Source organism: Pseudorca crassidens, chromosome 10 (genome assembly GCF_039906515.1).
Source record: "Pseudorca crassidens isolate mPseCra1 chromosome 10, mPseCra1.hap1, whole genome shotgun sequence".
Lineage (NCBI taxonomy): Eukaryota > Metazoa > Chordata > Mammalia > Artiodactyla > Delphinidae > Pseudorca > Pseudorca crassidens.
The window spans coordinates 83,604,316-83,629,749 of NC_090305.1; the positions used below are offsets into that span (position 1 = coordinate 83,604,316).

Sequence of the window (25,434 nt, forward strand, 5' to 3'; positions counted from 1 at the left end):
GAGGGTGCGAGAGCTGTCTCAGGTCGCTTTTATAAGGGCACTAATCCCATTCATGAGGGCTCCAACTTCAGGAACTAATTACCTTCCCAAAGCTCTCCCTCCCCCAACTAATACCATCACATTGAGGATTAGGATTTCAACATATGAGTTTGGTTGGGGGTGGGGAGACAAATAGTTCAGTTCATTGCTGACCACATCAGGTTCCAAAGTGGACTTCATATTTATTACTTTTGTTAAAGTACCAACTGGTGAGAACTTTTCGAATAGTTTCAGCCATGCCTGGGCATCCAGTTATAAAACAGTTCTTGGCAAGATACAAAGTCCCAAATCCTTTTGCCTTGTTTGACAGGCATTGCTGAATCAGCATTCCATTCAGATTGTGCGAGACATAACTTGTGTTTTTTAAAATACTCATCATCATTTGGCATTTTTTTTTTTATTCTTTGAAAGTGAGGTACCTAGGGAGAATGTTATATCCTCATTTTGAGCTAAATATAACCCCTCCAGATGGAAATCAAAACTAGAAAATGTGCCATCTCATTTCAGTTCTCTTTTTTTCCTTCTCCTCTATGATCGGAGAAGAAATTCACGGAAAACCAGCTAAGTTAAAACATATTCCTCACATTTATTTTTCCCAGCCTGAGTAAAATTTGAAAGTCAAGTCACTTTATAAGTGAGAACTCTGAAAATAATCATTTTGTAATTGTTCTGGAAAAAAAAGTGAAGTTATGATAATCGTAATAATAATGTTCTACAAATATGAAGTTAAGTTTTGTGTGATTGAAATTTAATCTGAGAACATTAGCTTCCTATGATCTGTTTTAATAGGAAAGGTAGACTATTCTTACACACTTTTCACTTTTGAGAACTTTCTATTTAAAAACTGAATAATCATTCCACTTTTGTAAAAAAAATGTGTATATATGTATTTACATGCAAAAAATAAATTTTGGAAGGGTATATCCCAAAATTTATGTAATCATCACATCTAGGGGTAAGGTAAGGTATGATTTTTTTCTTTTCTTTTTTGTATTTTCACATTTTTTAACAATGATATGTATTATTTGTTTAATATGGGGGGAAAAGAGAAAACTAATATAGGCGAACTAGGGGTCAGGGTCTTGGCTATAAACAGAAGGCATACTCAAGAGTTTCAGCAAAGAGAGTTGAACTGAGTTTAATCACTTTGTAGAGAGGAGTGGGCAGGGTTAAGTCAATAGTTCATGGTGAAGCACCCAAGGATGCAACATGGGAAGCTGTTACAACCTTTACAAAAGGCCAAGGAGAAGGGACGAGATTACAGAGTCTGGAGAAAGCTTGAGTCTGGCAGGATCTTGGCAAGGCAGAGACTGAGTTGGGGGAAACAATTATGCCAGCCCCTATTTCTTCCCCCAATCCAATCCCACTGGTACCTGGCTGAGGCCCTCCTAAGAGGCGGGCCTCAAGAACACAGAGCTGGGCAGAGACCTGAGGATAATGGATGTGCCCGAGCAAAATGGAGAGACAGCAGTACAGGCAACCACATTATAAAGATACATCATCTGCTATGGGCTATGTCTCTTGTATCTTCCTTCCATTTTGAAATTTTTTTTTCTTTTATTATCCATTATTTTCTTCTTTTTGGCTCTTCATGAATTGAACTAAATTCTGTGTGTCTGTATCAGAGACCAGTCTCTGAACATAGGAACACTGAGAACTGAGTGTAGTTTAATAATCATTTCTTAAGGCTATATGTGAAAGACATCTGTTATTTTTTTGTCTATCCTTCATTCCTTCTGGGCAACTTTTTCTGCCCACCTCTACTTGATGGAGCCATTAATCACGAGTGCTCATTTCCTTTGCCATGCGGGGGCATGTGACCCAGCCTGGCCGATCAGCCTGCTCCATCTCCTTCTATATGGGGATAAGTGGATACAGGACCCCGCTGGAGCCACTCAGAGACCTTTCCCAAGGACTGGTATGGATGCTGAGAAATAAGGATCTTTCTCCTTCTGAAATCAGGAACTCTGAAGCCTAAATTTGGAGCGCTCAGCGGCTGCCTTTGCCACCATGTAGAGAGCCTTTTGGTGGATGCCGCCAACATAGAGGAAAAGAGAACTGAAAGATGGAAGAAGATCATAGATTCCTGGTGACATCACTGAAGCCCCTGAACCCTGAAGTACCTGAAGGTAGAAAATCCCCTGGACATTGCAGTTTTATGTTTAAGTTTTCTTTTCTGCTTATGTTACTTGGAGGTGTATTTCTCACACTTGAAACTGAAAGTGTCCTGAGTAAACAGAATCGCCAATGAGAAGGATGAGGGTGGTCATTGCTACTGTTCATGGTGCTCTTTCCTATATTGTTTTCATTTATTCTTATAATAACCATTGAGGGAAATAATATTCTTTTTTTAAAATAAATTGATTTATTTTATTTTACTTATTTTTGGCTGTGTTGGGTCTTCATTGCTGTGTGCGGGCTTTCTCTAGTTGCGGCGAGCGGGAGCTACTCTTCAGTGCGGTGCGCGGGCTTCTCATTGCAGTGGCTTCTCTTGTTGTGGAACACGGGCTCTAGGCGCTCGGGCTTCAGTAGTTGTGGCGTGCAGGCTCAGTAGTTGTGGCACATGGGCTTAGTTGCTCCGTGGCCTGTGGGATCTTCCCGGACCAGGGATCGAACCCATGTCCCCTGCATTGGCAGGCAGATTCTCAACCACTGCACCACCAGGAAAGTCCAAGGGAAACAATATCCTTATCGCCATTTTCCAGGTAAATAAACTGAGGTACAGAGAGGTTAAGTAACTTGCTAACGGCACTAAGGGACTAAAATGTCATTCAGATCCTGCTTGGCTCAACCCCAAGCCTATGCTTTTAATAAAATAACTATGCAATTTATCAGCTGGGCCAGGATACTTTTATACTGACACTGGAATAATTAAACACAAACCAGGACTGTCCCAGGCCAACTGAGGTTCACCTAGCTCTTCACCATTCTACCATGATTCTTCTGTGCCCTGCTTTACTGTTGAGGAAACTGAGACATGGACAAGTAATTTATCCAAGGTCACATGCTCGCACATGTCAGAGCTCCATGGGTAGGAGGAGAAGGATGAGGGAAGGGAGCGATCGGTGATGAGTGTCTAGTCTATGACCCAACGTGAGGCTTTTCAAGGTTCAGAGCTTCCTCATTCACAGATCAGTTCAACAGCCCAGGAGATCAAAGTTTAGGCTGTGATAAAGGCTTGTCTCCACATCTCCAAACCAGAGGAACTTGATGTACAAAGGTGCCTTTATTAAAATGTAGCTTTGTGCTGTGAGAACAACAAAAGTATGAACTTAAAAAATGCATAATTATGAAAAAATGTATAATATGGCACCTAGAAGAATAGTAATTAACAGGATGAAATTGAGACAGTATCAGAAACTATGAGATAGTAGTAAATGAGGACATTTCCTTCTCTCCATCCGCTTGCAAAACCGTCTGGATTATTCAGGAGTTATTTGGACAATATTTAATAGATCCTCTGTGATTGCGGTAGCTGGTGGTGGAAACCTGCAGCTCATACTATCTTTCCTTTGGGACCTCTTGTGTGTGTGTGTTGAGGGAACGTCTGGCTGTGCTATGTAACTATATGGTCATATCTCTAAGGCAACACTAGGAAGCGGGTACTATTATTATCGTATTTTACAGACAAGGAAACTGAGGCTTTCTGAGGTGAAGGAACCTGGGCTAGGCCATTCATCCAACAGTTATTTAGTCCATCCTTCTTTGGGCCTGGGTATGTGGTGGAGCGCTGAGCATGCTGTAATGATGGTGTGATCTGTAGTAGGACCACTGTCACTGTGGCCCTTGCAGCAAAGAAGATATAGTAATGGATTTAATCCAAGTCAACCTGACCCATGGCTCCATTCTGTCTGTCAGCTCCAAATAACAAGTGTGGTGTGAACATGCTAAGCTATGCTGGTCTCCTCTGCTGGGTGATAAGGAAAGGAGGGGGAAAGACACGGACAAAAGATGTTGGGACAGGGCTCAGACTGTGTACATTCTCAGTTGATAAACTGTGCTATGCGGGAAAGCACTATATTTAAAATGCATCAGTGACTTCCTGCTCAGCAAAAGAAACAATCAACAGAGTGATCGCAACCTATGGGATGGGAGAAAGTATTTGCAAACCACGTATCTGATAGGGGATTAATCTCCAAAATATATAAGAAACTCCTACAAGTCAACAGCAAAAAAACTAGAAACCTGATTAAATGAGCTAAGAACTTGAAGAGACATTTTTTCAAAGAAGATATACAAATGGCCAACAGGTATACGAACAGATGCTCAATGTCACTAATCATTGGGAAAATGCAAATCAAAACCATAATGAGATATCACCTCACACCTGTCAGGATGGCTATTATCAAAAGAGACAGCAAGTGTTGGCGAGGAATATGGTGAGGATGGGAAGGCTTGCACACTGCTGGTGGGAATGCAAACTGATACACCTACCATGGAAAACAGTGTGGAGGTTCCTCAAAAAATTAAAAAATAGAGCTACTCTGTGATCCTGCAATCCCAACTCTGGGTATTTAACCCAAAAAATTGCAGTCAGGGTCTCAAAGAGAAATTAACATTCCCACGTTCAAGACAGCAGTATTCGCAATAGCCAAGGTGTGGAAACAACCTAATGTTCATTGACAGATGAATGGATAAAGAAAATGTGGTATATACACACAGCAGAATCCTATTAAACCTTATGATAACGGGAAACTCTGCGATATGCAACAACATGGATGAACCTTGAGGGTACTACAGTGAGTGAAATAAGCCAGTTAACAGAAACAGAAAGACGAATACTACATGATTCTGCTTATTTGAGATATCTAAAATAGTCAAATTTATAACATCAGAGGGTAGAAGGGTGGTTGCTAGGGGCTGGAAGTGGGGGGAATGGGGAATTACTAATAAATGGGCATTAAGTTTCAGCTAAAGAGGGTGGATAGCCTCTAGAGATGTGCTGTACAACATGGTCAGCCTAGAGTCAACAATAAGGTACATGTACAAATGTGTTAAGTGGGTAGATCTCATGTTAAGTATTCTTACCAAAGTGAAATAAATATTAAAATAAAACAAAATGCATCAGTGGCTTTCTGTTAGTTTAAGGATTAGGGGGAAAAACTCCTTAATGTGGGTTTTAAAGTGTTAAAGAGGCTGACCCTTGGTCACCTGTCTGAGCTCATTTTGACCCTCCCCAGTTCCCAGGTCAGCTCTCTGCATCCCACGCTCCCTCTCTCCTGGCAACTAGTTGAGTTCACCTGCTTCTTCCTGCCTGGAAGGGCTTTATGCATTGTCCTTTCCTTCTGCCCTGAGCATTCTCCTCTTTACCTGTCCCACCCTTCTCTACCCACCCTTCTTATCTCCTCAGGGCAGCCTTGCCTGACCATCCTGATCAGATCAAATATCCCCCATGGGAGGAATCCCCACAGTACCTCTCCAGGGTAGTGCTTAGACGTAATCAACACCTTAACATTTACCTGTGTGATTACGGTATTTGTTTTCTCAAATACACAGGGAGCTTCTTAAAGGGCAGAGTTTGCCTCTTCTTTCTTCTTTGCTCGCTTTTTAATATTTTTGCTAATTTTGTTAAACTCCTAAATGTAGTGCTAGATACATGTTTGTTGAATGAGTGAAAGAATGAATGAACTGATGAAGTTGAGGTGTTGGCAGGTATAAAACAGGGCATCTAATCAAGTCAGCGAAGCCAAGTAACTAAGTCTGTTTTTTCCTTATCCTTGGCTTCTTATCATCTAGCCCAGGGCTTGAGAGAGCAGTTATCTAAGCCCAGGCTTCTAAAACTTTAATGTTCATACAAGTTCCTCAGGGATCTTATTACAAGGCAGTTTCTGATTCAGTAGATCTGGAGAGGAGCCTGAGATTCTGAATTGCTAACAATTCCTAGGTGACATTGAGGCTTCTGGTTCAAGGACTACTCTTTGTGTAGCAAGCCTTGTTGATGAAAAAAATTAATCAGGGGCTTCCCTGGTGGCGCAGTGGTTGAGAGTCCGCCTGCCGATGCAGGGGACACGGGTTCGTGCCCCAGTCTGGGAAGATCCCACATGCCGCGAAGCGGCTGGGCCCGTGAGCCATGACCGCTGAGCCTGCACGTCCGGAGCCTGTGCCCCGCAACGGGAGAGGCCACAACGGTGACAGGCCCTAGTACCACACACACACAAAAAAAAATTAATCAGTAGTCAATCTAGGACTTCCCTGGTGGCACAGTGGTTAAGAGTCCACCTGCCAATGCATGGGACACAGGTTCGAGCCTGGTCTGGGAAGATCCCACATGCCGCGGAGCAACTAAGCCTGTGCGCCACAACTACTGAGCCTGTGCTCTAGAGTCCCCGAGCGACAACTACTGAGCCCACGTGGCCACGTGCCGCGCCTAGAGCCCATGCTCTGCAACAAGAGAAGCCACCACCATGAGAAGCCCGTGCACCTCAACGAAGAGTAGCCCCCGCTTGCCGCAACTAGAGAAAGCCCGTGCACAGCAACGAAGGCCCAACGCAGCCAAAAATAAATAAATAAAATAAATTTAAAAAATAGTCAATCTAAGAAAGAAATGGAAATTTTGATTCAGGCCAAATTGAGGATTATAAGCCAGGAGACAGTCGTTCAGAAACCTCTGAGGACTGTTCTACCTGTTAGAGGACAAAGCACAGTTATATAAGTTTTTGAGATAACGGGTTATACATCAAAGTAACATATTAACAGTTTACATAGTTCACAAAGGGGAGTAATTGGTCATCATAACCCCTTACAGGATTGAGAAAGGAATGTTATCTCCTAAGGAATTACCTTGTGGGTCCCAGGAGAAATTGCTTTTTTTTTTTTTTTTGCCAGTAGGCATTACTGTGTCTTCTAAGGGGATCTAGTTAATGTATAATGCAGATGCACAGTGCACACTAAAGGGGAAGGGGTAGGGGCTCAAAAGACAGAGAAAATTTTATGTTAATTTTTTTCTTTTCCTGCCTTAAAAATAATTTCGTTTCATCAGCGCTAATGAAACGAATAGCGGATGTTGGAAATGCATTCAATATAGCTACCCTACTGAACACTATAGCTTAGCCTAGCCTACCTTAAAGTGCTCAGAACACTTACATTACCCTACAGTTGGGCAAAATTATCTAACATAAAGCCTAATTTATAATAAAGAGTTGAGCATCTCAAGTAATTTACTGAATACTGTACCGAAAGTAAAAAATAGAACGGTTCTAAGGGTACAGAATGGTTGTAAGTGTATTGGTTGTTTACTCTGTGATCACATGGCTGACTTGGAGCTGTGCTTGCTGCCCTGTCCAACATCACAAGACAGTATCGTATTGCTAGCCTGGAAAAGATCAAAATTCAAAATTTAATGTACAGTTTCTATTGAGTATGTATTTCTTTCACATCATCCTAAAGTTGAGAAATCATAAGTCAAACCATTGTAAGTTGGGGACCATCCATAGTTGCAAGAGGATATTGGCTTGGAGTGATACATCAGTTAGGATGCTTTTGGTTGCAAGTAACAGAAAACGCACATCAAGTTGTCTTACTTAAAAAATAAAGATGGGGCTTCCCTGGTGGCGCAGTGGTTGAGAGTCCGCCTGCCGATGCAGGGGATGCGGGTTCGTGCCCCGGTCCGGGAAGATCCCACATGCCGCGGAGCGGCTGGGCCTGTGAGCCATGGCCGCTGAGCCTGTGCGTCCGGAGCCTGTGCTCCGCAACGGGAGAGGCCACAACAGTGAGAGGCCCGCGTACCGCAAAAAAAAAAATAATAATAAAATAAAGATGATTTATCTTGTCATGTAACTGAATATAACATGACAGGGTGGAATGCAGGCACCATTTGATCAAGGTTACAGCTTTGTTTCTCTGTGATTCTCTTGGTGCTCCCCTCCTCTGAGTGCCCTTTCCAGTTTTGGTTGACTTCTCTGATGGTGGCAGAATGACTGCAGCTCTTCCAGCTGTCATATCTCTATATTTTACCAGCCAGTAGAGAAGAGGTTTTCTGTTTTCCTAGCCATCAAGAAAAGGTCTATTTTAAACTCTGACTTAGGTTATATATGGGGTGAAGTGGGAGGAATTTATAATGTATTTGGCTGAAGTTGTCTTTTAGTTTCAGGAGAGGTGGCTCAGGTTGTCCTATCTGGGTGACTGGTCCTGATGATACATAGGTGCTCAAATAATCCCATCTATGTGACTTGAGTGTTTATACCTTCCATGAAGTCACAAACGTACATGTGGACCCTTGCCTCCAAGTGTCTACCTAGAGCCGCGGTTCTCAACTCTGCCACATTAGAATTATTTGGGAAACCTTAAAAACATAGGTGCCTAGCTTCCACCCCAGATCAAACAAATAAGACTTTCTTGGGGTAAAGTCCAATAATCCAAGTTTTACAAAGATCCTTGAGTGACTCCAATGTGCAGCCAGGGTTGGAAACCACTTACCTAGAGCAGTGTTTCTCAGTAGTGGGTAAGGGAGAAGATTCTGTCCCCAGGGGACATTTGTCATTGACATTCTATTGACATTTGGAGCTGTCTTTAGTTGTCACAACTGGCGTGGAGTTACTACTGGTATCTAGTAGGATGGTGCTAACCATCATCTAATTCACAGGACAACGCCCTCCCTCAAACAGAAACTACCTGGCCCAAATGTTGACAGTATGGAGGTTGAGAACCCTTGACCTAGAGGAGCAGTCCCCAACCTTTTTGGCACTAGGGACCAGTTTTGTGGAAGACAATTTTTCCATGGTCAGGCGGGGGCAGGGGGGAGATGGCTCAGGTGGTAATGCGAGCGATGGGGAGTGACGGGGAGCGAGGGGGAGCGAGGGGGAGCGACGGGGACGACGGAGAGCGAGGGGGAGGGACGGGGAGCGGCAGATGAAGCTTCGCTCGCTTGCCCGTTGCTCACCTCCTGCTGTGCGGCCCGGGTCCTAACAGGCTGCGGACTGGTACCGGTCCACGGCTCGGGGGTTGGGGACCCCTGACCTAGAGGGACAAATGTTAGAACCGATGATTTATTTGCAGTATATTCTGGCACCCTGGTAGGGAAACATACAGTATAAAACGGTCATTTATTTTCAAGCTCTACTGTACTGAAGAATTAGCAGGAGTGCTTGTTTAAAATGAAGCTTCCTGGGTCCCATGCTCTAAGGTATTGATTCATCCAGTCTGGAACGGGGGTCCAGTCAACTGAACGCTTATCCTGATAAAGTTGATGTGAATACAGGTGTTCCACAGAGCACACCTTGAGGAACAGTAACAGAATGTGCCTTGGTCTTATAAAGCTAAATGAAAACCCCAGCTAGTTCATGATTTTGTCTTCCTTGGAGGAAAGATTGTCTGAAGACAGGGTTCCGGTGCACCGAGAAAGCTCTGGGGATTTTACTGGCATTCGTTTTTATAGCTCTGAGGAGGTAATTTCTATCCTTCCTGTGAGTGCTGGGAGATGAGTCAGGAGGAAAACAAGGTTCCCCAGGAGTTCCAGTTTATTCGAGTCCTTTAATGTAATTGTGATGAGCCTGGTCTGAGCCTCCTGGAAGCTCTGTGGCCAGACTGCGTTTATCGACTCACTGTGGTACCTGAATACAAAACCCCCGGGTACCAGACCCTGGCTGCCCGGGAGATTTGGGGAAGAGACAGGAGGCTTCACACACTTCAGCCATCTACCCTGCCTCTTGGGCAGACCCTGGGCCTCCATCAGAGATCCTGCCCTGGGGATAGACCAGTGCTTCAACAGAGACAGCTGGCTAGATGCCTCTTCTCTTTGCAGCCTGCATTGTTTTGGCAGAGTTTATCCTAAAAATAGGACAGCGAGTCCTGCCTGGATTCCTTCTGCCTGTATTTTCCACGGGGCTGTGCAGTGCCATCTCACAGAAGAGGCAACATTTTGTAGGAGTGGAAAAAAAAACCCACTGGGCTTTGGAGACGGAAGACAGCAGTTAAGTTCTGGTTTTGCCGCTGACGGGCCTCATTGACTTTGGATAAGTCACTTAACCCTTGTGGGTGCCTGTAAAAACTGGGCGTCTTCTAAGACCAGTCATGTGGAATCAGTATGAGAGTCAAATCAGATAAAATATTTACCAGCTCTTTGGTAAAGAACTGTATGCGGGTCCCAATCCTGAGCAGATGGTGGTCGCCATAATACTGAGGATGACTTAAGTCCAACACCATTCCTGGCACATACTAGGCAGTGTATGACGCAGAGTTAAATTCACTATTTCTCTTCTTGTCTTTATTTTATTAATGGCTGTCTCCCTGCCAGAATTCCAGCAAGGCAGGGGCGGTGTCTAACTTTTTGCATACCTGTTCGCCTCTACTTTCTAGCCCAGTGCCTCGTTCTATAAATATTTGTTGAGTTAGTGAACAAATGAATGAATGAATGAAAAACCAAGTCAAGTCAACAGAGGTTTTGAGAATGCCTCCCATGTGCTAGGGTTTGGTGGTCAGGAATTATCTGTGGGCAAGAAATAAAAACCCAGCCAATAATGTGAACTGAAAGAAAAATAAGTAAGGCTGGAAGGACAGCCAGGTCTTGAGGGATAAGATGAAAAAGTCGAAACCAGCATGCTCCAATCAGCGAGTTCATTTGCCCAGACTATGTCTCCCTCTCTCTACCCCCGCTCCTCTCTCATCTCACTTCCTCTCTGCAGTGCGTTTCATTCTCTTTACCTTCATACTGGCTCCTTCTGCTTTGAACATATTTGAGACCAGACAACTCCAGTCTCTCATTTTAAGCAGCAACTCTTATTTAATATATTTTTATTTTTTATAAATTTATTTTATTTTATTTAGTTTTGGCTGAGTTGGGTTTTCGTTGCTGCACGCGGGCTTTCTCTAGTTGTGGCGAACGGGGGCTCCTCTTTGTTGTGCTGGGCGGGCTTTTCATTGCGGTGGCTTCTCTTGTTGCGGAGCACGGGCTCTAGGCATGCGGAGTTCAGGAGTTGTGGCGCGTGGGCTCAGTAGTTGTGGCTCACAGGCTCTAGAGCGCAGGCTCAGTAGTTGGGGCGCATGGGCTTAGTTGCTCCGCAGCATGTGGGATCTTCCCGGACCAGGGCTCGAACCCACGTCCCCTGCATTGGCAGGCGGATGCTTACCACTGTGCTACCAGGGAAGTCCCTGCACCAACCCTTATGAATCAGAATCTCTGAGTGCCAAACCGAAATTTCCCAGAACATAATTAGGAGTGTCTCAGCTTAGGGAAGGAGTTCACCCTAGGTCCAATCAGCCGTGATGGCAGAGGCAGTGTGTGTCTTGGGGGAGATCCTCTGACCCGCCTCTCACTGTGGAGGGGGCCCCAGAAGCAGAGGCACTGAGAGAAGATACTGATCGGTTCTGTCAGAGGGGAAATGGAGGCTGAGCAGAGGTTATCGGTAGAGATTATTGTGTCTGGAACACAGACAACATGCTGAGCTCCGGGGCAAGTATCATTCATTCATTCCAGAAATATTCACTGGATGCCTACTATGTTCTGATCACTGTTCCAGGTGCTGGGGATCCAGCAGTGACAAGGAAGACAGTCAAGAACTTTGCCCTCCTGGAACCCTCATTCTATGAGACAAACAATTGTACATTACAGCAAACATGAACACGAGCAGGATACCAGTTCAGACAGTGGTAAGTGCATGGAGGAACTGGCAATATGATATAAGGTGATGGGGCAAGGGGTGGGAAGGTTATTTTTAATTGCAATTTAGAGTGTTCTATTCTGTCATCCTGGCACAAAATATCCAAAATAGTGCCAGGATCTGGTTGTTCTACCTACAAAGAAGGACGTAAGAGTAGAGTCCAGAATGTTCCTTTCAATTCTCCCGGTGCTTGCCATGATATGAGGAACAATGGGGGACGAAGCATGGAACTTCGGCTGGATTAGGGACAACCAGGCCCAGGAGTCACCCTCACTAACCCTCTTTTGGGACATATTAACGCAGCTCTGAGTGGCTCAGGACAGACCACATTCCGAGAGCCACCTGCCTCTGCTTGCTTTGGAGGCCTGCCTAGTGCAGGCTTCAGGGGAAGTAGAGGGTGTGCAGTGGGAGAGCTGTTCATCTGTTTATCTCAATTTCAAGCCTCTTGGACTTTTCCCAACAGCTTCCATAGAAAGGATGCAGCAAAGGGTGAGTCTATTCTCTGGCCATCCTCAGAAATAACAGCAGCTAAGGTTTACTGAACACGTAACATATGCAAGGCAAATAACTATTCTGGTCACAAATTTCAGTTTGAGAGAAGGTACCCCACACCACCAAGCAATACGGACACCATCTGGGTGTCCAACAATTCAACTCAATTCTGACACTCTGTACCGAGAGATAGTACCAGATTCCACAGGTTAAGGGCTCAGTCCCACACCTCATTAACATTAAAAAAGACACCTTTGTCACTCTTATCACTTAGGAAATTCCAAGGGTTTTAGGAGCCCTCTTCCAGACATGGAGATGAAGATCAAATATATACTTCTTATTATAAATCACAATATCACAGCTATGTTCTAAAAGCTCTACATGTATTAACCATTTCTATGAAGTAACTCAGATAAAAACAAATATCATATATTAACGCATATATGTGGACTCTAGAAAAATGGTATAGATGATCTTATTTGCAAAGCAGAAATAGAGACACAGATGTAGAAAACAAATGTATGGACACCAAGAGGGGAAAGCGGGGGTGGGATGAATTGGGAGATTGGGATTGACATATATACACCATTGACACTGCGTATAAAATAGATAACTAATGACAACCTACTGTATAGCTCAGGGAACTCTACTCAATGCTCTGTGGTGACCTAAATGGGAAGGAAATCCAAAAAAAGAGGGGAAATATGTATATGAATAGCTGATTTACTTCTCTGTACAGTAGAAACTAACACAATATTGTAAAGCAACTGTACACCAATAAAAATTAATTTAAAAAATAAATGTTAGGTGATTAGACAAACCAAAAAAAAAACCATTTCTACAATTATACTATGAGGCACAATTATACTATTCCCATTTTACAGTTGAGGAAATCAAGGCACAGAAAGCTTATATAACTTGCTCAAAGTCTTGTGGTAGGGACTTCCCTGGCGGTCCAGTGATTGGGATTCCACTCCTCCTTCCACTGCAGGGATCATGGTTTTGATCCCCGGTCGGATAACTAGGATTCCTCATGCCACGTGGCACGGCCAAAAAAAAAAGTCTGCGGCAGCACAAGACTTCAAATCCAGACATTCTAGCTCCCAAATCCATGATTCTTATGAATAATATCTGGTCCCAGCTGACTCAGACCCCTGTCTCTAGCTTACCTCAAAGTAAGTACTGAACAACTAAGTGACTACATCAGGCTTACTCTTTCCACTGAATCTTTTACTGAGTAAGTGCCACGTGCGGGTCCAATATCTTTCAAAGCTCCTATTCAAATACAGAAAGGGAGAGTAAAAAACCATGGGTATCAGCTCAAATGCAGAAGGAGTTTTTCTTTTTTTGCAACCTTTCCATCAAACCATATAGCCTGAAACCCACTGAGGGGACAAAGAATTGTATTGTATTTGTTTTCATTTAGAGGCAAGACTGGACTCAGAGACTGTTCCACAAATGTGAAAAATAAGAGTAAAGTATTAAAATACTTTGACTAGGATGTAACCACAGTAGAGTGTCAGGCACCACTAAGTAAGCAGTGACGCAGACTGCTTTGGAGGCAGACAGCCTTTTGATGCTTCCAACTTAACTGTAATCCTTGGTAGGTGTCATGGAATCTCTCAGCTGAGCCCAAGTCTGATTTTGCTAGAAGGAACTGGAGAGCTGGTGATTCTTTCTTTTCTCCTACTTCTCACTTAAAAAAATTTTTTTAAATTGAAATCTAATTCCCATACCATACAATTAACCTTTAAATTCTAGGATACTCACAGAATTGTACAACTGTCACCACTAATTCGAGAACATTCTCTTCACTCAAAAATGACCTCCCAAAAGATACCCATTAACAGTCACTCCCCATTCCCCCCCTTCCCTTAAGCCCCTTGCAACTACCAGCTGACTTTCTGTCTCTCTGGCTTTACCTATTCTGGACATTTCATACAAATGGAATCAGACAATATGTGGTCTTTGTGTTTGGCTTCTTTCACTTAGCGTAAGTTTAAAGTTCATCCATGTTGTAGCATGCATCTGTACTTTGTTCCTTTTTATAGCTTAATAATATTCTATTGTATGGATGTGTAACCGAAAGTGGGGTCTGTCTGATCGCCGCTCAAAAGCCAATAAAGAAGACAGGTTGGTGGAAAGGAAAGTTTGCTTTATTTTGGACGCCAGCAACTGTGGCAGGGGAGGGCAGATGCCTGTCCAAAGGCCTACTCCCCCTGACTAACAATCAGTGGGCAGCAGCTTTTATAGGCAGATGGAGGGTGATACATGCAGAAACAGCACAGTCAGCTCTGACAGTCATCTTGAAATTGGTCATCGGTGGTCTGACCAGCGCCATCTAGATTGTTTTAGGTACAGTTAATCTTCAGTTCCAGGGTCGGTTTGTTTCCATTTCTTGGAGGCCAGTTCTTGGAATTGTGGCAGCTATGTATGGCTACAGTCTGGTCATCATGTAGTTCACTGCTTCCACCTGGTGGGGTTTCAGTATCTATAAGACAGCTCACAGGGTGTGGCTCAGAATATTATCTGTAGCCCTTAAAGAAGAACTAAAGGTCCCTGAGTATGCTTACTGACTAAACTATTATTATTTGGTCTCCTATGATTGTTTTCCTTTGTTTCTGCATTTTCTCACTTCTCTAATTAAACTTATTCTTTGGCTAAACTTTTTCCACAGGCAAGAGTCAGGCTGAGGACATGGGGGAGCAAGGACCATAGGATCCTGCTCCATTTCAGATGTACCCCATTTTATTCATCCATTCATCAACTGACGGGCATTCGGGTTGCTTTCATTTTGTGACTATTATGAATAATGTTGCTACCAACATGTAACTAAAAGCTTTTGTGTGGATGGTTATTTTTAGTTCCCTTGAGCACAAACCTAGGTGGTATTGTTCCTCTTCTTGGTTATGTGCATTGATTCTTACAGGTATTTTGTTTACAAATTGTTATATCGGGTAGCTTTTGTTTTATTGGCTAAAGGAAAGTACGGATTTATTTCTCTTTATACGTGAAGAGGCAAGGGGAGAAGGGAGAGGTAGGGACAGTAGAGTTTTGTCACCTAACCTTGTCTCATGAATTGGTCTTGAGTCTCAGGGTGGAGAAGAGATAGATAAGAGCCCAAGAAGTTCCTGAAACACCTGGTAATACACTGTGCACAAGCAGGATACCTTGGGACCCAAGGGACTGGGTTCAGCATGGTGGGGACCTTCTCCCCATATATTGATGCTGGAATGAGGGACAGCAGGGAGGGCGCCGAGGGACATGAGCTGGTAGGCAGTGGCCTCCACAAGGAGGCCAGCATATGAGTACGTGCTGTGACATGACGAAGCTCAGGTCCTGCCTTTGGGGGTAAGAGTCAGCCTGATTTGGGAATGAACCTCTGACCCACAGGCTGGCAACAACCGGGACCGCGTCCACATGGCCGTACCTCAAAGGCCCTGTGCAAATTTGAGTTGTTACTTTTTGCCTTTTAGGGAACTCTAGGCCTGACAAGTATAAGTAGGTTTGACCCTAATGAAGAAAGGAAAGATGGAAGCATCCATGACCTTTTAAATCCTCATTTTTGTACAAAGCCCGGTGTTTTTCACGAGTGTTTTACAGACTGGAAGAAAAGAGATTTTGTACCGTGTGAATTATTTTGAATTTCTGGTCTCCGGCAGGAAAGCCAGGGCTGAGTCCTCAGAGTATGTTTTATGCCGGTCCATCAGAACGTGTGCCTTATTAATGAACCAATAAAGCATGCCCTGCCTGAGCCTTGTAATGGAATCTCCTAATTCATAGTTAATATTCAGATAAAGCACCACCCCATTAATCTGATTTCCCTCCTGTGGTAATTGCTGTTTAATTTCTATTTTATTAGCCAAGATTGATAAACCTTGGGAGCTTCTGGTTCCAGGCATTACTCTGAGTCTGCTGTATCCTTCAGTGTTTGGAAGTTAATGATACCTTTCGGTAAACAAGGAAGCCTGTAACGTCTTCACTTTCTGTGTGCTCTAATCTTTAAGAAGCCCTTCCGCAAGCTGATGTGGGCCCTGTTCCTGCTTGGGAAGGGAGGATGAGGCAGGTACCACGAAGCCCCATATTAACTCATGTGGAAACGGAGGCTTGAATAGGGCTGCTTCTCTCAATTCTACGCAAGTCCTTGTGCTGCCTATATAAGATTTATAAGATGTTAATAATGAAAGTTGTAAGGCGGTTTTATTGACTTAATTTGTCCAGTCAGTTCTGTCTCCTATTTCTCCACACCCACTCCCTCCCCTCAAAGCCAGTGAGTAATTAGAGTACTTCAGACTCTAATGCTGGGAGCCAAAACACTGTCAGGATGACTGATTTATTCAGTTGAAAGAAAATAAAGTTCTGCCCAATCAAAACAATTTTTAAAAAGCAGACACGAATGTGTAAGGTAGATGCATTTATTCCCATTACACTTGCCCCCCCCTTCCCTTCCAAGACTGCAAAATGGATTATTCTACATGCACAACAGTCTGTGACAAACTTGAATTGACATATTGGGTTAATAAACTATTATGAAAATCAATAGTAATTAAAGGAAACACTTCGCTGACAGAGTTGACAGAGTGGAATGTATTGGCAAGTTCTGAATTTTCTTTTTCTCTCTAACTGCTCCCTCTGGCTGTCGTGGCTTTCAGTTGTTCATTATCCAAATATCAAGAAAGTGGATCTAGCCTGGGTATTATTGGGTGATTTCAATTACTGAAAGCGCAAATTGGGATTTTATTTTCTAAAGAACTTCTCTAATCTTGGATTTATTCCTTTAAGCTCATCATTTTGTGCTATGATTGGGGGTTACATAGAAAGTGGAGGATTGTGGATTCCTAAATGCACCAAGAATCTCTTCTCTCTCCCATCTTCTCCTCCCACCATCACTGACCCTGACTCCTATGGGGAATGTGAGTGAAATAGAGATGGAGAAACACAGAACCTAGGTAAATAATGGAAAACCCACCAGAAATTTTTCTTTGACTATTAATGATTCTATGACCAATTTGGGGAACATTTGGAATGTGTAACTTCATAGGTCTGGTGAGGTATAGATACTTTGATTAGAAGTTAGTGAATTTAGGTAAACTGACTAGGAAAATACTGCTCCAAATCCATGTCTTTTATTCAGTGAGAGAGTTTTTGTTTACCTAAATTATCTGGATAACGGACATGAGTTTTTTCATTCACATCCATCCATCCATCTATGGGAAACATACTGCATGCCTTCTACATGCCTTTAGACATTCAGTAGGTCTTGATGATACAGAGACACACGATCCTGACCTCAAGACCTTCAGTCATCCACCCCTCAATCCGAGCCATCAACCCACACACGCTCACACACTAAGGAGACAGACGTAAAAAGGAGACAATTCGATGTGATAAGTGTTTGGAAAAGGAAAATAAAGGATGGTTACAGGAGGTCATGGCTGGTCTCCTGGAATTCATGGAAGGCTTCCTAGGGTGTATTAGTTTGCTCGGGCTGCCATAATGAAGTACCACAGACTGGGAGGCTTAAACAACAGAAATTTATTTCTTCACGGTTCTAAAGGCTGGAAGTCCAAGATCAAGGTGTCAAAAGTGTTGATTTCTCCTTGCCTTGTGGACAGCCATCTTCATGTGGTCTTCCCTCCATGTATGTCTGTGTCCTAATCTCTTCTTATAAGGACACCAGTCATATTGGATCAGGGTCCACCCATATGACCTCATTTCACCTTAATGACTGCTGTAAAGGCCCTATCTCCAAATACTCACATTCTGAGTACTGGGGGTTAGGGCTTCAGCATATGAATTTGAGGGCCAACACAATTCAGCCCATAACACAGGGGAAGTGCCTTTTAAACTGGGACTTGAAGAAAAAGTAGGATTTAGTCAGGTGAAAAGCTGGGTAAGAGGGAGGCCATTCTGTGCCAAAGGTACCCATGTATCTATCAAGGCAAGTGAGAGAAAGTGGCACATGCGGCAAACCGCATATACTTTGGGGTGGCTAGAGCCTAGATGTGACGTGGAAAGCAATAAGATTTGAGGCTAGAGCATGAGAAGAGCTGGACTGTGGGCGTCCTTGCCATCCAAGGTTAGGTTGGGACAGTGGGGTACATGGAAAGATTTTAAGCATAAGACTGAGGGCCAGATTTATATTAATCCAATGTCTAGAGGCCACTGATGGGTGCATGTGCACATAGCATGAGCCTTGCACAAACAATCGGGAGGCTGTTCACCTTTTGTAGAAGGACACAAGTTGTGGAGGTGATGAGGGTAATAATCCTCCTTGCATACGTAGGTGCAGTTAAGGAAGCTCTTTCATGCAGAGAGAATTTTGTTCAATCCTCCACATTCACATCTGAGAAAACCACGGCTCAGGGAGAGGGAGGGACTTGCCCAATGAAACTCACAAAGGTAGCAGGTGGGGTCCGGATGGGGCCTGGATTAGAACTCCGGCCTCTTACCTCTTTGCCCCAGGCTCTTTCTAGGAAATCAACTTCCTTTCTGAGCAGTGAACTGCATTCTCTAGCCTCCTTTCCAAAAAGCCCTGCAGCACATATTTCTCTGTGGTCTACTCCACAGCCTTCTTAAAAGTGTTCACCCTTTTAAGGAAGAAAGAAAGCTGTCATTTGAGAAGCATTTACTGCCATAATTACAGCCACCATTTGGTGACGTTGAGTGAGAAAACCCCAATGACTTAAAAGACAAACCACACTCCATATGCCACAGTCTGTCAGGGGCCAGCATTTGACAGAAAACAGTTTGGTGTAAACTTTCCTGCCGTATTTTCAAAAGAGATAGGCATCTTGCAGGGAACTACTCTGATACAGCGATTTTTCTCATTATTGGGTTGTGTTTTTTCAACCACTTTTATGTGCTACCTCCTAATCTTCCCCCACCCCACCGCATCCTTTATCGAAACCTTTGCCCCAAAGGGTTATAGCCTCCCAGAACTCTGGGTACCATTAGCAAGATCTCACCTCTTTCTTTTCATCTTTGTCATCAGACTGTTTGTGGTCCCCAGGACCGTTTTCTCCAAGACCCAGACCAAGAAACTTTCTCCTTATGTCCCAATAACACCCACACAACAAAAAGAATCAGAAGAGGAGATGAGAGTGGTTATCTCCATGCCCTGCCAGCCTGAGACATAGCCAAGGTTTCTACCTTGCCCACCTCCTTCCTCTTCCTTTGTCTTTATGGTTCCATTTCCCCCTTTCAATATACCCATTGTCTCCAAGGCCTCTCTGCCTTGACCAGTCTGACTGACCCCCACATTTAATCTAAAGTTTTGCATAATAAATCTTTTATGCTAGAAATGAATATACTAAGAATCATTCCGTAAGACCAGTGGTTCTCAACCACGAGTGATTTTGTTCCCCGGGGGCATTTGGAAATGTCTGGGAACACTTTCGTTTGTCACAACTTAAGGGAAGGGGTGTTAGTAGCATCTAGTGGGTAGAGGCCAGGGATGCTGCTAAACGTCCTGCAATCCACAGGACAGTCCTACAACAAAGAATTATCTGGCCCCAAATGTCAATAATGCTGAGGTCAAGAAACCATGATTTAGACAACTAATACTTAAGAATTTATTCTATGCCAGGCCTCATTGTAGAAATAAAGGATTTGTGATAAACATGCATTTTTGCCCTGTAAAAGTTCACTGTCTAGAGGGGAGTATATAAAATTTAGAGTGTTTTTAGCTGTAAGTAACAAGATTCCCAAAGATTAGCTTAAAGATAATTTTAATTTTTTCATGTAACAAAAATATGAAAGTAGGTTGCTTTATTGGGTTGGCCAAAAATTCCGTTCGGGTTTTTCCATAACACCTTATAGAAAAACCCAAATGAACTTTTTGGCCAACCCAATAGGATTGGTTAATGGAGCAACTCAACGATGTCAGGTATGGGTCAGCTTCTCCAGAATATTTTTGGCCTTCTCCTCATGGTTACAAAATGGCTGCCACAGCTCCATTCTTGCAAGACAACCTCCAACGAAGGATAGATGAAAGGCATAGGGGATCTCCTCTGAAGTATCCATTTTTTTCCTTATGAAAGAAAAAAAAATCTTTCCAAAAGCTCTCCAAGCCCAGTAGGCTTTCTCTTTATCCTTCAGGCCAGAATTGGGACACTTGACTGTTCTTAAACCCTTCAGGGAAAGTTGGGAAAGTCTAGGTAGTGACTTAGACTAGGAATTAGCAAACTTTTTCTGTAAAGGGCCATGTGGAAAATAGTTTAGGCTTCGTGTGCAATATATGGTCTGTGTTGCGCATTCTTTTAATTTTTATAACCTTTAAAAATGTTGCAACTATTCTTAGCTCAATGGGTCATAGTTTGCTGATCCGTGGAAAACTTGCTTTCTAATACCTGAACAAAATCAGGATTCTGGGGGCTTCCCTGGTGGCGCAGTGGTAAAGAATTTGCCTGCCAATGCAGGGGACACAGGTTCAAGCCGTGATCCGGGAAGATCCCACATGCTGCGCAGCAGCTAAGCCTGTGCGCCACAACTACTGAACCTGTGCTCTAGAGCCCATGAGCCACAACTACTGAGCCCACGTGCCACAACTACTGAAGCCCATGCACCTAGAGCCCATGCTTCGCAACAGGAGAAGCCACCGCAGTGAGAAGCCTGCAAACCACAACGAAGAGTAGCCCCACTCGCTGCAACTAGAGAAAGCCCGTGGGCAGCAACGAACACCCAGGGCAGCCAAAAATAAATAAATAAAATTTTAAAAAAAATCAGGATTCTGTCATCAAGGAGAATGTCACTGTCCCAGTGACTCTTGGTAGGCAGACAACTGTGTCTGCCACGGGAGGGTGTGCAAGAAAAAGGTAATTGGGACAAGTGCTATGATAAGAAAGCATAAAAGAGGCTGTGGCCATTAGCCAGCCTCCAAGATGGCCCCCAAAGATCCATGCGTCCTAGTATTTATCCGCTTGTATTAGGTTGGTTCGTTGGACAAATGGAAGTGACAGTATATGACTTTAGAGGCTAGCTCATAAAAGACACAGCCGCTTCTACCTCGTTCTCTTGGAGGGTCCATTCTGGGGGAAGCTTTGTTGTGCGAACAATGTAAGTAAACCTGGTGAGGAGCTGACGCTTCCCGCCCACAACCGGCTCCAGCTTGTCAGCCATGTGAACGAACCTCTGTGGAAGCAGCTCCTCCAGCCCCAGACAGACATTCAGTCAGTCCAGTGCAGCTCTGGCTGATATCGTGACTGCAACCTCATGAGAGACCCCGTGCCAGAACTCAGCTAAGCTGCTTCTGAACTGCTGACACACAAGAACCTTATGTATGTAAGGTAATACATATTGATTGTTTTAAGTCCCTTAGTATTGGGGGTGATTAGTTACAAAGCCATAGATAACACAGGTTAGTCTTAAGGCTCTTGGAATGGAATTTCAAATATTAGGAAGACAGTAAGGTGAGGTGGCGGGAGAGGAGGGTGAAAACCCAGCAGACTAGGATTCAGGAAACCTGGGACCTTTAGTTCAGTTGTGAACTTGGGGCAAATTGAATCACTTCTTTGGATGGCATAAGTACATCCTGGGAAGGAGAGAGTAATAATTGTCAGAAAAATGAGAAAACTATCAAACGTTTGTAGAATAACCTCTTTACTGTGATACAAGTCTCAGTTCTTTTCTCTGAGGCAGTCAACAGCTTATCTTTTTTTCCCCCCATCCATCTTGAAAGCAAAAATACCGAGACACCCATAGGACCAGGAGAGCTTGGACAGGAACGCAAGGGTCCACCATTAGGAAAAGCAAGTTGGCATGGAGGAATGGTTCAGAACCAAGGACAGTAGACTACGGACCTCTGCCACTTCCCCCCACAGAGAATTCGGGACTTGATATGCATTTTCTGGCATACATTCTCTGATACGTAAAATTAGAGGAGTTGAATCATACGCTATTTAAAACTCAGCTCTGATCTGTAAATTCATGATTCCAGCTTATTTGCACTGCTCTCAGATCCCTGTCAAACACCTTCAGTTTCTGCTACTGTAGAAGGTCAGCCTTGTATCGGATGGACATAGCACTGAGGGTAATACACTGAACTCGCATCAATTTGCCAAGGAAAAGAGGACAAGCAAAGGGTGCTAATTTATTTCTCTGTATTCAGCTGTTTGCTATCATTTGCCAAGCCCTGCAGGGATAAAGCAGGGAGAAGTCACAGATTCTTTGCTCAAAAAGTCTGCAGTCTAGAGGGCAAGTGACAAGGACTCAAATAACTTTCTTACTGCGTTTCTCCTTCCTCCTTGGTATACACACTGTCTGCATCTCCCTACATAAGACTGACTCTCAGAGGAGGATCTTAGAATGTTTTCTTTCATGTAAGTTTAATTTACTGAGTTACTGTTTACTTTAAACCTCATCTGTCTTATGGAATGAAGGTTAATGAGGCTATGAGTAACAGAGTCTTAAAAGTTTTTATTTTATTTTATTTATTTATTTTTGTTTTTTATTATTTTTTTTAACAGACATTTTTTTAATTTGGGCAAGTCCGTTAAAATTTGTTCATTGGCAAAATAGGACTACAATATTGGCCCTGCCTATCTGTAGCTTTTGGCAGCTTAGCAATCCTCTTTCCACTGCAGAAATAGTACCCCCAGCCCTAATTCCATGTGGCTCTGGCTGGACTGTCAATCATGTCTACTGTCTGGTCACAGTAGTGGCTATAGATTTGAGACCAGCCAATGGTGTTAAACTGCTCCGTTGTTCACAGAGATTGGCTCAAGGGATGGGTACATGGCCAAAGCAGGGCGGGCCACTTAGAATCTCTCCACATGATCTGATTTCTGCTTCATCTGGAATTGCAATCTACAAGGATGATGTAAGCTTTAGTTGCCTGTAGGAAGCCATCTACAATAGGAGAAGATAACACTAATGTGTTAAAGAAGAGTGAAGCTAAGATACAGAGAGGGAAGGAGTAAGAGAGAATGAGAGAGAAGAATGAGACAGGGAGAGAGGGAGAGAGAGACGTTGTTTGGCCTCTGGATCCAGCCAGGCCTGAATGTAGCACATTTTGTGTTTGCCAATACATTCTCTTATGCTTATGCACGCTTAAGATATGTATCTTTCACCCGCAACCTAAAAGAATACCGACTAACATGCTAACTCTAAGAGTTATTATGAGGACCAAGTGAAATATTTGAAAGCCTTTTGTCAAACACAGAATATAAAAGCTGCCATAATGTTCTCTGGAGCTAATCCTTTAATCTCTCCATATGTCCTTAAGTGCACAATAAATATTATTCCTTCAATTCGGTTCTGCAGCCTCGATACCCTGATGATGGGGAAAATGTTCAATTCTCCTTCCTTTGATATTAAGGTAAGTGTTTCACTTATCAAATTTCTCAATGAACTAAATAATAACCTGAAAGATCTCTGTGTTCTTTCTGTATGGGTTAAAAACGCATAACTACTCAGAGTTAAGTGCAAACAGCTTTTGGCATTACTTTATAATGAGACCCTTAAGGAAAACGTTGCCCTCTTAATGTTTTGCTTAAATTGCAGTGAAATGGCTGCCATTTTGGATGATAGAACACCCTACCATTCACTGCCCTTGATTTTATCTGCACTAAGATAAATCCATGACAGTGACATTCCTGCAATTCTGAGGCAGGACAAAAACTCTTGCAGATGTTCCCTCAAATTAACCTCTCTTTCTTTTTTGGAGGGGGGAGCTCTTTAGAAAAGCTTGCATTTCTAAAGCATTTTTAGGAAGTCCTTTTGGAGCCTTGACTTACAGTCAGAACTGTAATTAGTCTTATTTTTTCTCCAAACTTGAAATATCTTTGCTAGAAACATGGGACTTTGTGTTTTCTCTAAAAGTAGGACATTTTGGAGTATAATTTAGACAAGTTGAAGATTTGATAGTTGAAGCGAGAGCAGCAGCTACAGTGGGGTCTAAACATTTGGTGGATCTGAGCTTTCCAACTGATACAGGTGGTTTTGAGCCCTTAGGAAGCCACCTAGCTCAGTAATTTCTAAAAATTGATCTATAGTCTATAGGTCTTCCTGATACGGTATTTTTTTTTTTAAGATTTTTTTTTTTTGATGTGGACCATTTTTTAAAAAATTAATTTATTTTTATATTTATTTTTGGCTGTGTTGTGTCTTCGTTTCTGTGCGAGGGCTTTCTCTAGGTGCGGTGAGCGGGGGCCACTCTTCATCGCGGTGCGCGGGCCTCTCACTATCGCAGCCTCTCTTTGTTGCGGAGCACAGGCTCCAGACGCGCAGGCTCAGTAGTTGTGGCGCACGGGCCCAGTTGCTCCGAGGCATGTGGGATCTTCCCTGTCCAGGGCTCGAACCCGTGTTCCCTTCATTGGCAGGAGGATTCTTAACCACAGCTCCACCAGGGAAGCCCCTTGATATGGTATTTAATAATTGAGAAAGTACTGGTCTTGAATTTTTATGAGGACTTTCGGTTTCCTAGATTTTCATTATTACACACAGAGTCTATTCCTAAAAACCTATTAAATAGTTATTAAGGGGTTATTAATGCTTATTCAAATTTGATATCCAGAAACTAAGCTTATTGCACTATTGAGTTACCGAGGCCTCAAATTCAGTGCTAATTTACTCTATGCCACCTATGCTGGTCCCATCTCTATTCCTCAGTAAGACCGCATGCATTACCTATGCAGGGCCTTTGCACTTGCTGTTTCCTCTGCCTGGGAACACAGTTTCTTAGTTCTTTAAACACTTGGCTCCACCTTGCCACTTAGGTATCAACTCAAATGACTCCTAAGAACCTTCCCTGCCCACCCCATTAAAACAGCCCGCCACCAGTCACTCTTGGTTACCGTATCCCATTTTGTTCTGTACATTGCTTTTTATGTTTATTGTCAATCTTGCCCTTGGAGTTTCAGCTCCGGAGGACAAGGCCTTGTTCATCTTGTTCACATTTGTATCACCAGCTTCTAGAAACTATGCCAGATGCATAAATAAATATTAGCTGGATGAAAAAAAAAGTCTGGCTTCCATGCAACTTTACACACTGGTGTGCAGCTGTTAGATTCCTACCAGACACTGGGAGCAGGTGGCCTAGGCAGACTATGGTGTTTTTGGCTGCTCCAAAAGATGACTGCAGCCTTTAAAAAGCTTTAGAGTCACTTATCAAGAAGAAGGTTCTTCACCTGGAATTCACAGATGGGTTCGAGAGGCACATGAACCTTCTGAAATTTTACACACGTTTTTGGGGGGAGAGAAGGGCAATGATGTTCTTCGTGTTCCCAGTGGGATGGGCAGCAGTGGTTGAGGCCAACTTGCTGCTAATCTAGGCCAGTCCAACCCAATTTTGCAGTGCCAAGCACACACT

The 25,434-nt window shown here is 43.3% G+C and overlaps 1 long non-coding RNA gene across 4 annotated transcripts in view; it reads left to right on the forward strand.

The window, feature by feature from the left end:
* Nucleotides 1-25,434, forward strand: part of LOC137232628 (uncharacterized) — a 173,129-nt gene that overhangs the window by 99,662 nt on the left and 48,033 nt on the right. For 3 of the 4 annotated variants that reach the window (XR_010947110.1, XR_010947111.1, XR_010947112.1), the window contains exons 4-5: nucleotides 2,002-2,168; nucleotides 11,493-11,622. This is a non-coding gene — a long non-coding RNA (uncharacterized lncRNA). The remainder of the gene's footprint in view (nucleotides 1-2,001; nucleotides 2,169-11,492; nucleotides 11,623-25,434) is intronic. The other variant, XR_010947113.1, reaches the window with a different exon arrangement.